The following is a 12663-nucleotide window of genomic DNA, read 5'->3' as shown; positions in this document are numbered from 1 at the left end:
CTTTAGAGGCAAATGGATCAAATACCTTCAAACAACAGTTTTCCAGATTCTAGCTCCCCTGCTCCAGTCAGAGTTCCCAAATTTCATACATGCCCAACCACTTTCTTCATGGACAGATTAACCAAGGTCGTAACATTAAGGTAACAAAAATGCAGTGCACGAATCATCTGGGCTCCTCTTCTTTCCAAACAATTAAGCAGAAAGAAGTTGACTGTTATTTCCAACATCTATCCAGGATCCCAGTCAACTTTATTGAGAAACGCTGTACTTCTACCAGCACTCACTATCAGAGCACAGATACTTTCAAGGTAGAGAGTTAGAGGATGTTTTAATTTTTAATGTTTTGAAAAGTACTGTGTAGTTTTGGTACAGTTCTTGGATCTGCGTATGAAAACAATCTGTTGCATGATTCCTTCCTTTTCCTTCTCCTCTCTCCCTTTCCTTTCCCTTCCCTTCCCATCCTCCAGTTTTGGCTAAGTTGTCATTTTTACAACAGCTCCTGCTGGCTCCTGAAGGGTATGACCACACCACACTTAGCATACTTTGTAAAACGTACAGTAACAGACTGCCTCAGAAAACATAGGGTGTGTACACAGAAGATAGCAGTCAGCGGTGAGACATTCTGTTTAAAGCTTTTTCATTGTAAACCTACATTCCTTGACATTTGAGCTGACCTCCAGTCCCAGAAGCGTGAAGGTGAGATCTATTTAATTGTCATTATAAGAGTTGGTGTGTTTTTGTTTAAAGAGAAAGAGAGAAAGAGGAGGAGATTGATTGTTTGTTATGAATTTATTTTGTTAATTCTATTGCATTTGTTGCTATTTTGTGGTGTTTTTTTTTTCAATACGGGCTGATGATTGGTCAATATATGATGGTTACAATCTGCTGGAGTAGTGTGGGCATTAATAAAATCAGTGTTACTTATAGCAGAAGAAGTCTTTGTGAGTTTAGTCTTTGTAAAAAGTGTCTATTGTGATAATATGCACTATATGAACTAATCCAGTCTAGATAGCTCTACAAAAATGGTCTACTATTGACATGATTTCTGGGTCCAGCTTTGTCATCTCTCTCCCTGATAACCAGAGTACTCCTTCTATGAAGAGAGAGAAACAGAAGAATCTAACATGCTGCGCATTCATAGGGATCTCATTTCTTCTGACTCGAGTGTAAAAAGGTACACTTGTGCTACACAACAGAAAAAGCACATGTATTTTCTTTTCTATGTTATGTGTAGGCAAATTGTTTAGATGACAGTTGTACAATTTAAAAAAAAAAAAAAGTTATATAATACCCTGGAGCAGTCATCTGCTCTGACATGCATAATTTATTTAAAAATCATTTGTGGAGCAACAGGATTGATAGTTTGGAGCAGAAAAATTACAGTCAAGCTAAGCACCCTGAAAAAATAAATCATGTAATCATATATTGAGATGTAATATTTCAATATTCAAAGTACAATTAAATTGTTTGCACACGTAGCAACAGTGAAATAACTTTGCAAGCTTTGCACCACAAGCCCATATATCTACAGAGTAAATATCAGAACACGAAGTGCTTTCAAAAGACTTGCTTTGAATCTTTGTTTCATTCCACCAAAAGCTTTCATATCAGCCTGCAGTTTTTTGAACAACTATATACAGGACCAAAGAACTAGGAATGGGAACTTGAAATATACATCACATACCCTTAATCGTTATAGCAAATGCAAAAGTACTAAGTGAAGAAAGACATAACAGACTGTAACAACTCTCAAGAACATATAATGAAGAATAAGAGTGAATGTCACGACAGATTTATGTATGTTTGAGTTTTCGCAAAAACTGCTGAAGACAAATTTGAGAGTATTTGTGTATCATACTTCTGGCACAAGAGCAGGAATCAAAATAATTTATCCAGGAATAAGACATAGAAACAGATTCAGGGTGTAAACAACAAGCAGAATAAGAATTTACACTTAAAGAAGGAGAACTTTCTGGCCAAAAGGAAGAGATGTTTTCAGCCTTGCAAAGCACTCAAGAACAATGTTGTTTTTTCATGAGTTTTCTGTATTTCACAGTATTTTTGTCAAGTTTCTAGTTTAATTCTTGTGAAAAGTGTTTCTCAAAAGATAATGCATCGTATTTCTGAGGGAAATTAACATATTTTTATTTTTCATGGAATGAATTCTCTGTATTTGTGTACTGTTATATGGTACACAAAAAGCCCATCCCATTAACTTCAGACCTCAAGAATGAATGAACAGAAAATAAAAAGTGTATTACAAAGTGATTTTTTTTTCTTTTCTCTCAGGCTTACTTTCAGGAGGAATTATCACGTAGAATAACTTTTCCCCAGAAAAACAAAACAAAACAAAACAAAGCAAAACAAAACTTCGTAGTCTTAAGATGCAACCACTGGATTTATTTTTTCCTCAGCCTCAGAAATAGCAGTTATTACTGAAAAAAAAATTCAATTTTCCATATTACAAAATGGTGTTTTCCAGATCTTTAGTCAAAAGGAGTTGAGCTGAAGCTGCTGGTAGTGAGCAAAGACACTGTTTGTCTTCAAACGGAATGCTGTGATTTTCAGTGTGTGGTGTCAGTAGGTGGTCACTAGGACAGAGCAGAGATACAACATGATTCTCCACTTCCTTGATACCCTTTATATCCTTTTGTCCTAGCAAAGAACTCCTAAACTGGATCACATTCTTCAATTCCAGGATTCAGGTCAAAGCTCAAGTGGTATAAACAGACCACTCCAGATTTACTGAAGATGTAAATCAGGCCCATTTAAAATAAGAGATCAGTCTTAGGTGTGACTACTGCTAATCATGCTTGTGAGGTTTATAGTCCTCTTAACCTACAATTCATCCACACAGAAGTGAAGATGTTAATACCTACCATTATGAGATGCTGAAAGACGAAATGTAGGTATGTCCATGGTGTTCTACCAGCACTGAGCCACGGGAGGATTTAACAACTGCTTATAGAAAGCTGCATTGAAGGTTAGCTATTAAAATCAGACATCCTACTTGCCACAATCATCTATCAGCTGCTTCTAAAATCCTGCCCACCTTCTGTGTGTCATCTGGAGGCGATAACATCTTAATTGTGAGCGGGTGGTATAAAAAAAAAAGAAAAAAAAAAAAAAAAAGAAAAAAAAAGAAAAAAAAAGAAAAAAAAAAAGAAAAAAAAAAAAGACAAGGCACCTTCCATCATTCCAAATTTCTTGTCCTAATTTGCTTTATGTTTCAGTGTCTTTGTACCAGTTTGAGTTCTGAAAACAGCTTTTAAAATGCAAAAGACTATAAATAAAATTAATGGAAACACATAAAAATCTATGACAACAGAGAACATGCCACAAAGAACGCACAGCAGAGAATGTGAAGAGAACTACTGTATTTCACAGGTTTCTCTCTTTTATGCTTTGATTTGCCTCATGTCAGTTTCAAATAATTCCTAGTTTCCTTGGTATATATTATGGAATTTTCTTTTTGTCTGTTTATTATGTTTATCACCTCAAGAGGTTCTTCCCAGCCTCTACCGAGGTACAGTATCAAACAGCAGAAACTCACATTTTGGGGTTCAAAGTGTTTTCATTCATAATATCTTCATTCAGCTTTTCTGTTCAACTTCTTGAGTAGATGAGACTTGACATTTATTTTTTTTCAGCCACTTGAAATAAGCCTTGTTAAAGCAGTATTTATGTTACTGTAATAAGAACTGTCTTCAGACCATGATCACTTGTCATATACACTACAAATATTTGGTTCCCCTGGTGTGCTCCTCTTTAGATATGATGATGAAGCCTTAAAATAACTTCTCCCATGTTCAATACAATTCTTTTGAGTCACGTTTTTGCCTCGTTTTTCTTTCCTTTTTTTTTTTTTTTTTAAATGTATTTTCCTACTGACAGCACTGAAAATTTCATGTTCTGTTATGCAGAGTGCAGCCCTCCGTGAAAATAGCAGTTTTCATTTCCTCTGAAGACAGACACTCACAGAGCCACTCACCCAGGCCAGTATCTCCTTTATCACTTGGACAGCCTGTTCACTTCACTGTCCCAATACATCCAGGCCCCTTGCTTCCAAGTCATTATTAGCTTAGGGACTTTTCTTCAGCTCTTGTTCCTGAGCTCAGATTTTTTTTTTTCTCTTCTGTGCTGCTTTCACTGCAGTGTTACTGCTATTTCATATGACTAGTAGCTGACAATTTTTCTCTTTGAAACTCCTTCTCTCACTTTCAGATTTGATTTCCTAATTGTTTCATGGGTAAGTATTACAGTCTCTGTCCTTTGTTTTATTATTTATATTTTAGAAGGGGAAAGTATAGGCACGGCACAGAGAGTACCCCTTTAGGGATCAAATCCAGGTGAACATATGACCGGCATATAGTTAACACCAGAAAATAGAGAAATGCCTCTCTGCTTCAGATCTGTGACTATCTCACTCTAGGCTTAGACCCTGTGGCAAAACATAGAAATCAGGTCTGAAAGAAGTCTTCAAATTATCTCAGTGCTTCTAAGACAGAAGTCTTTCTTCCTCATTTACTCTAACTGATGAGTTTATAGCAAAGGTTTACTGATTTTGTACTTTATATTGTTACATTTCATCTCATTTCTCTCATTCTAGTCAAGATCATTATTCATAATATCTTCCAGCTTAGTGTCATCTTCAAATTTCATGGGTGCGTATCAAATTCTTGTCTTTATCTCATTGATGAGCATATAGCACTTATTATGTCCGAAAACTCTTCACAGTCCCTAAGGAGTGCTACTACTCATTTATCTCCCACTTGAAAAGTGCCTTTCAGCCTGGGCTTTTGCTGCCTCCTGGTCAGCCATTACAGTTCTGGTTATTCTGAATTACCATCACCCCTACCTTCAGCAATATTCTCCATAGGGATTTGCACCAAGGGCCTGATGGGGTTAATTTCAGGCTGCTGAAAGAGCTCACAAAACTTCTCTCAGTTATTTTTTAGATGGTCTTGGGAATACAAAGAGGACCCCGTTGACTGAAAGTTGGTAAATGTATTGATTTTCAAGAAGAGTATAAAAGAAGAGACTGGTCTCCCTTCGCTGCCGGGCAAAAAGTATGGAGAAGATTATTCTGGGAGTTGCTGAACATCTGAAACACAGTGCAGTCATTGGCAATAGCCAGCACCGGTTCAGATAAAGTTCTGTTTAAGTAACATAACCATCTTTTACAACAAAGCTACCAATCTGGTTGACCATTGGACATGATCATTAGAGAGTGAAACTTAGTATCCATCCAACATCTGCATAAACTTCGGTAGATGGCAATAATTTGACCAAATCAAGAAAGCTTTTCACACAATCATATAGAAACACCTGGCAATAAATTCAGAGCCTGCACCAATTCATTCAGGGTCTTCAGCAAACTGACATTCTGTTTATGGTTGTTTTTCCCAGTTAAGCAAGACCCTAAAGGCAAAGTCTCAACATTCCATAAGCTGTGGGCAGGTATACTGTACTCTGCTAGAGCTGATAATACAGGCATCATAACAAGGTAGATGAGATAATTAGAAACTTAGTCAGCAGCTGATTTTACATACATGATTTCTTGACCAAGTATGGGACCCGACCAACTTTGCACACAACTTTTTGGATGGACAGTATCTCCCAGTGGAACCCCATGACCACTAATGACCCCTCGCAAGAACCCCCTATTAACACAGTGGATGTGTAACATTAGATTTTAATATGTTTAGCAATTCTCAGAATAGATGGGCATTTCATGGAAATTGTACAAATATTCTTATTTGTACAATGAATATAATCACGTGCATGCATACTAGGAGTGATCCCTCATGCACCCGGTGCTGCAATAAAGTAATGACAACTTTCTAACCTGCCATTCGGGTTGGTAAGTTTCAATCCTGAATTTTGTTGGCAAGTCCATCTCCAAGACTGGAGACTCCATTAGATGACAAAAGGAATATTTCATACTACATTACAGAATCACAGTATCATAGAATCGTTTGAGTTGGAAGAGACCATTAAGGGTCATCTAGTCCAGTTCCCCAGCAGTGAATACCTACAGCTCCATCAGGTGCTCAGAGCCCCATCCAGCCTGGCCTTGCATATGTCCAGTGATGGGGCTTCCTCCAGCTCTCTGGGTAACCTGTGCCACTGCCTCACCACCTTGACTGTAAAAACCTCCTTCCTCAGTATAAATCATGCCTCTTTGAGTTTGAAACCATTTTCCCTTTGTCATGGTTCTATGATTGTTTTTGTTATCAGTACTCCACATCATAACAACATATACTACACTGTGAGTTCATACTCCAGTTCTTTAGATTGTTGATAGTTTCAGGTATACAGTTCTCAGAAGAAAAGAAGTACATCTCACTCAAGACTCTCACTGTTCTGTTTCTGTTTTCTGTTTAGAGAGAAAGGTAAAACTGCCCATGAGTCACAAGACTGCCCCTTCTCTGAGGTGTGTGCTCCCTAGCCATCTTGCCTTGAGCACCATTGTAAGGCCTTTGGTTTTGAGGACACTCTCAATTTATTTGATTTACTAGCTTCAATTCCAACTATATTCTATAATATTGTGTTACCTTGCATTTTGATATCATATTTAGTAAATTAGTTTTCTCCCTCAGCTCACTTCCACTGTTTTGCTCTCAGACCCATCTCCCCACCTTTCACCTTCTTCCTCTTCTCCTGGGACATGGATCCACAGATCCCCCTGCCCCATTTAGTCACAGAACCAGGGTGAACTGCCCCAAAGCCATCGCCACCCTTGTTTTATCCCAACAGACCCTGGCAAAGAACCCATCCCCTTCCTTCTTACAGCCCCCATTTTAGCACTGAACAGCTGCTCTCAGATCTCCCTGGAGCCTTCTCCAGGCTGAACGGCCCCAGCTCTCTCAGCCTGAATGATGTCACGTTCCACAACAGGCCAGTGGTAGCAAGATGGAGAGGGATAGATGCACGTTCTCTGGCTAGGCCACACCAAGGGTGCTGGAAATACCCAATGGTTATCCATGATCCTTGAGACCCTTTCCAAGTCGGGATACGCTGTGGTCCCACATCTCCAGCGTACAAAGCTCCAAGCACTGGGCACTAACTTAACCCCACGCCACACTTCGCTCTTACAAGCGGCGGGATGGGACGCCGAGAGCCCCACGCGGAGCGCTCCCCGTCCGGCCCGTCCCGTAGCTGACAGACCGTCGCTCCGCTCCACTTCCGACTTTCCCGCTCCCTCCCCGGTGTGACGTCACGGCGCGCCGATTCCGGAAGCGGAGCGGGAGGGAGGTGAGGGGCGGGCGGCGTGCGCGGCGATGCTACTGCGCACCTCCCGCTGACGGCGCCGCGCCTGCCCCGCCCCGCCCCGCCAGCGACGGGCGCCAGGTACGTGCTGCGGCCCGGCCCCGGGGGCGGGAGGGGGCGCGAGCGGCCTCGGCCCCGCCGCCGGCCTCGCGGGGCCGTCACGCCGACGGGAGGAGCGGGCGCGTGTCGCCCGGCCACCTCACGCGTGGGCCGCCGGGCCTGGTCTGCCGGCCCGCCGCGCGATGGAGGGCGGGAGCGGGCGCGGCGGTCGGGCCGCCCGTATTTCCGCGGCGCGGCGTGCGGCTGTGGGGTGCCGCCAGCAGCGGGGCGGGAGCAGCGCCCGTCCCGAGCAGCTCGGACACGCTTCTCAGCGGGCCTGCGGCTGCTTGGCCGGTACCCGGGAGCGGGCTGCGGCAGCCCGCAAAGGGCCCCTGTGCACGGGGAGTGTTTTTGTCCAGAATGCACGATCGTAACCATTACTCCAAGCTTCTGGTACTCCGTGCTCTCCTTCTTTATAGCAGGTTTCTCTCTTGTACCATTTGAAACAGGAAAAAGTCGGTCACGAACAGAAAAAAGTCCTCGGTTTTGCTCAGGTCTTCTGACCTACTGCAAAGCCAGGACCAAGTGGTCACTTCCACTCAGGGCTGAGAACTTCTTTCTGGATGGAGATTTCAGAGAGTTAGCTGGGCACCTTGGGAACCTTTAAGGCTTTGTCGTTTCTGAGTTGTACAGACATAAACTTCTCTCCTGTTCTTGACACTGGCAAGGCTGCATCTCAAGAACTGTGATCAGTTTGGGGCCCTTCCTTAAAAGACAGACATTGACATCCTAGAGCATGTTCAGAAAAAGGCAGAGAAGCTGTGAGGGGTCTGCAGCACAAGTCTTACCGGGAGCAGCTGAGGGAGCTGAGACTGTTCAGTGTGAGGAAGAGTAGGTTCATAGGAGACCTCATTGCTCTTTCCAGTGACCTGACAGGAGGTTGTGATGAGGTGGGGGTTGGCCTCTTCTACTGGGTTACAGTGATAGGATGAGATGGAATGGCACTGAGTTGCTCCAGGAGAGATTTGGGTTGGATATTTGGAAAATCTTCTTTGCTGAAGAAGTAGTGATGCGGTGGTACAGGCTGCCCAGGGAGGTGGTGGTGTCACCATCCCTGGAGGTGTTCAAGAGCCGTGTGGTTGTGGCACTGAGGGACGCGGTCAGTGGGCATGGTGAAGTTGGGTTGGGGATGAACCAAATGATCTTTTCCAACCCTTATGACTACAGAACTTGGGGAAGTGGCTTTTATTTTAAATGACCCTCTTGCTAAGTGTTGGTTGGGCAGTTAGGTAACTCAGAGTTTGTTGTTATGGAAGATGTGATGTTGTGCATCCCAACCAATGCATACACTGCCTGTTGAAGAAATGTTGTCTTCCCTCCTTCCCTTTCAGATAATTATCTCTTAGCCACAGTGCTGCATGGGCCCAGCTGCTCAGTCCCATGTAAGCCAAATTGGCATGTTCTCAAAAAGCTCAGCATGCACTTCACTGCATTTCCATGCAGTGTTTTTGGATAAGGAGGTAAGTTTGAGTAAGCACCTAACAGACCTTGGGCACAAGGCACATGGTAGGTGAGAGGTGTGTTAGAAAATCAGCAGCAGCTGGAAGACGGCTCAGTGTCACTGGTCTCAACTGTACAGTGGTTTGGAAACAGAAAAATGGTGCCAGAGAGGAGGGCTGTATCAGTATTTGCCCTCATAATAACAGAAAGGTGGAGACCTTGTACTCACTAATGTTTTCTTGCAATTCAATTGATAAGTGTGTAAGCAAAAGAGGATGCAATTTGTGTTACCCACCACAAAGCAGTTTGATTGTGTTGGTCAGAGAAAGCCAGGAGAATATTATAATTTACTATTTTGTAATCATGTAAGAAAAGGTGAATTTGCTGTAATGTACAGTGAAAATCTTAGCTTTATGAGACTGGTGATCTGTTGGGCAGCTTGGGGCAATGCTGCTGCAGTTAACTGGTGGCAGCAGCATGTCCCCTTGTGCTTCCTCTTGTTCCCTGACGTGCTTCTTCCTAAACCCGGTGGGTTAACACAGGTGTGATATTTATAGTGCTTAAGCTGACCTAACACTTTTTGTCTGAAATAGGTTAGCAGGTGCTGGTAGGCTTAGGAACGAGATGAAAACTTCCAGCAGGCCAGCGGTACCAAGCAGTTGGAGGCAGATGGGCATCATCATTTCAGAAGCATAGTGCATGCTGTGAGTGCTGGCTGCCTTACTGAAATACCTTTAATTATTGCAGCTTTCTCACCAGAGTCTGGATTTTGCCTTTTTTCTTCAGATTGCCTTTTCAATGGTTGTGGCCAATTATGACTATATGTTAATCTGTTAGTTGACTCTTTACTGAGCTGTCTTTTGTTTCATAGTTAGCTAATGTTTGGGAAAGTTTCTCCTTGTAATTACTCAGTAGGGAGTTATGTTTTGGTCTTTCATCCTTTAAGTTCACAACCTATGGTGTGTTTTTTTTTTTCACCCTTGAAGACACAGCTCTGAGGTTTTGGAGGTTTTGTCCATTCTGGTCTCTATAGAAAAAGTTCTGAATGCGAATCTATTGCTGGTACTTTGAATTTGACCTGCAGTTCCTTTGGGGAGCAGTGTGCTGTGGTGACTGTGGAGTTTTTTACGTTTACAATAGGTTCCTGGAATTCTTTGAAGTAAAAAATACGCATGCAAAAGATGAATGTGTATCTTTTAAAAAAAAAGCTTCCACTTACTGAAACAAATTATTTAACAGTGGGCATGAAGACATCTTCTTACGAAACTTAATGCTGTTCTGTGATTTTTATTCCATCTTTCAAGACGTGTTTCTCTTTCTAACTGTGATTATATATATATCTATGTAGTCTTTAGATCAGTTTCACAGATTTGTACTCAGATTCCTGAAGTAGAATTCAATCTGCTGAAATGGTTTCTGCATGGATGTTTTTTACTGTTTTAAAACATCATGGTTAGAATGTGCATCATATGTATTTATATAAATTTTAATTTTATTTAATTTTATTTTTTACTGGAGTGAGGACTTTAGGTCAGGAAGCAAATCCAGCAAACACAGAACTTCACAAACAGAATGCTGCTTTCCACTTGTGTCAGCTTGCTCACAAGCACTGTTGGGTGCCTTCATCTCGAAGGATGTAGGAGGGGCTGAGAGAAGGAAGAAGTAAAGGGCCATTTGCCCTTAGGCTTCAGCAGATGGTGAACCTACAGCCTCAGTTACCTTCTGCATGAGCTGACTGTGGGAATAAGGCCCCTTAGCAGTTTCTTAAGCTCTTTACTAATGTGAGTTAATTCTTGATGCTACTGCTGGTTAGAATGGTGCCCTGCTTTGTGGGCTGGTGCTGTTGTTATGTCACTGCTTTTACTCCTGTTCCACTCTCCTGGAGAGGATTTCAGCCATATTAAGGTTTGCTTAATATGCTTGTTGAGACCTCCCCAGTACTGCAATGAATATTCTCTTATGCTTGTATCCAACATAGAAAATGTGCAGTACGTGGAGCTGATCAAGCTAATTTTAGGTGTATCTGCATTGTAGTCACTTTGGTATCTAAGTAATTCAGCTTCCGGCTGCCCAGCATATATAGAAAGAGAACAGTCTGTGCTAACCCTGCTGTATAGACATTTTAATGTTGTAATTTGTGACTTAAAATACTTAAATGAAATAAGTGTTCTCTCAAAAACTGTATTATTACACAAATTAATGTATATTTACCACTGGAGTAGATTTAGGAAACTTTTCTGTTAGCAAATAGGATGACTTTTTTTCTGACTGGCAAAGGAAAAAGATGCTTCTTTATCTGTAAAAGGAGAAGTGCTGGTTCCAGTTGAAGATGCCTATGCATGTAGTCTCTTGAACTGTAGATGAGCAATTCTTGCATTGACTGAAAGCAGGCCTGTATCTGAAGCACCAGCAATACTAAATGTTGAAGTGTTTGTTTCTTGATGCTTGTTTATTTAGTACTGTTTAAGTTTTTGCATGTTTTTTTGTTGTTTATCATCAGTTGTTCATCAGGAAATTTTCCTGTTCACTGCTAATTTCAAGTTTGAACTGAAAAGTTGTTTGTTGTTGGTTTTTTTTGTTGTTGTTTTGTTTGTTTGTTTGTTTGTTTTTGAAAAGGACAAAATGCAAAAGGTTTTTACCTGTTTTAAAGTAAATCTTGATTATTCTTAACTACTAAGTATAGATAAGAGATCTGAAATTTATTAAGTAGCTTTGCAAAATGTGAATGATTCCCTAAGAAGGTTTGTCTGTATTTGTCTGTATGTAAGCTTCATAAATTCACCATTTTCTGTTTGCAGTTAAGTGTTCTTAGATATTTGGTTTTGAATTCTCTGGACTTTTCAGCTGCACTGTACTATTCTGCTGACATACTGAGCTTTCTTCTTGGCATCTTTGTGCATGACAAAAGCTGCTGCTGAGACATAGGAGAAATGGGTTATTCTGTTTCTCGTCTTGCTTGGAGGTTGTCTTTATATATATATATATATATATATATATATATATATATACATATGTATATTTGTCTTAGGAAGAAGGCATAGTAGACTTGCAGTTCTGTTGAACTTTGCAGCTGCCATATAACCTCCTCTGTGCTGGAAGGAAAACACTTCTGTTTTTTTAAGTAATGACTGCTTGTCTGAGAAGATGAACAGGATGATTCTGATTGACTCTGTTGTCAGTGTACCAAGTACACTCCAGGCTGGCTTGAATGTTGTGTCAAAGATCAAATGCAACAGATAATGTGGTTATGGTTTCTCTTAAACTTCTGCAAGCCTTGGTTCACAAAAACTTGAAATTCACATTTGAGTGAATATCATATTTATGTATTGCACCACTAGCATATATTCCATGCAAATCTCAGTCTTCTTGTTTAACTGAAAATGATGCTAAGCCATATTCATTCTTTGCTTTTTTTCTTTCTTGTCCCAGTATAGGCAAGCAAATTTGACAGCATCTGGCTTTTTTGTTGTTGTGGTTTCCAACAATAAGCTTGTAATTCATCCTACAGAACATACTTGTTGGTATTGATTGAGAGGATCAGATCTAAGTAGAAACTATCACCGCAGTTAAAAACAAAACTGGAGATATTTTTTAAAAGATGTATATTAACAGGAAGATTTGGCAGTGAAAGGGATGCTGCAGAACTGCATTGTATGTAGGCTGATCTGAAAGTAATTCCATTTCTTTATTTCTATGGAAACTATGACAGATACAAAGTTTTCAGCTATAAAACACTGTTTTCCAACATATTCACTACCACTTGCTTAACAAGACCCTGCATGCCATGCTCATGAAAATCTGCATCAGCAGAGGTGACCCACTGTTTCACAGCTGATATGACGATGCTGTTGC

General features: G+C 41.0%; 1 protein-coding gene across 9 annotated transcripts in view; it reads left to right on the top strand.

Moving 5' to 3' along the window:
- Positions 1-660: 660 nt before the first annotated feature.
- The window catches only part of ARB2A (ARB2 cotranscriptional regulator A), a 260171-nt gene continuing 248168 nt past the window's right edge, over positions 661-12663 (top strand). For 3 of the 9 annotated variants that reach the window (XM_072358857.1, XM_072358863.1, XM_072358866.1), the window contains exon 1: positions 7243-7353. The gene's annotated coding sequence lies outside the window, so the exon portion shown is untranslated. Of the gene's footprint in view, positions 697-7242; positions 7354-9460; positions 9516-12663 lie in introns of those variants that run through there. The other 6 variants (XM_072358864.1, XM_072358860.1, XM_072358859.1 and 3 more) reach the window with 5 other exon arrangements.

The sequence above is a fragment of the Excalfactoria chinensis genome, chromosome Z (assembly GCF_039878825.1).
Source record: "Excalfactoria chinensis isolate bCotChi1 chromosome Z, bCotChi1.hap2, whole genome shotgun sequence".
NCBI classification, from domain to species: domain Eukaryota; kingdom Metazoa; phylum Chordata; class Aves; order Galliformes; family Phasianidae; genus Excalfactoria; species Excalfactoria chinensis.
Note: the sequence above shows the minus strand (reverse complement) of the source record. Positions and strands in the feature narration are given on the sequence as shown.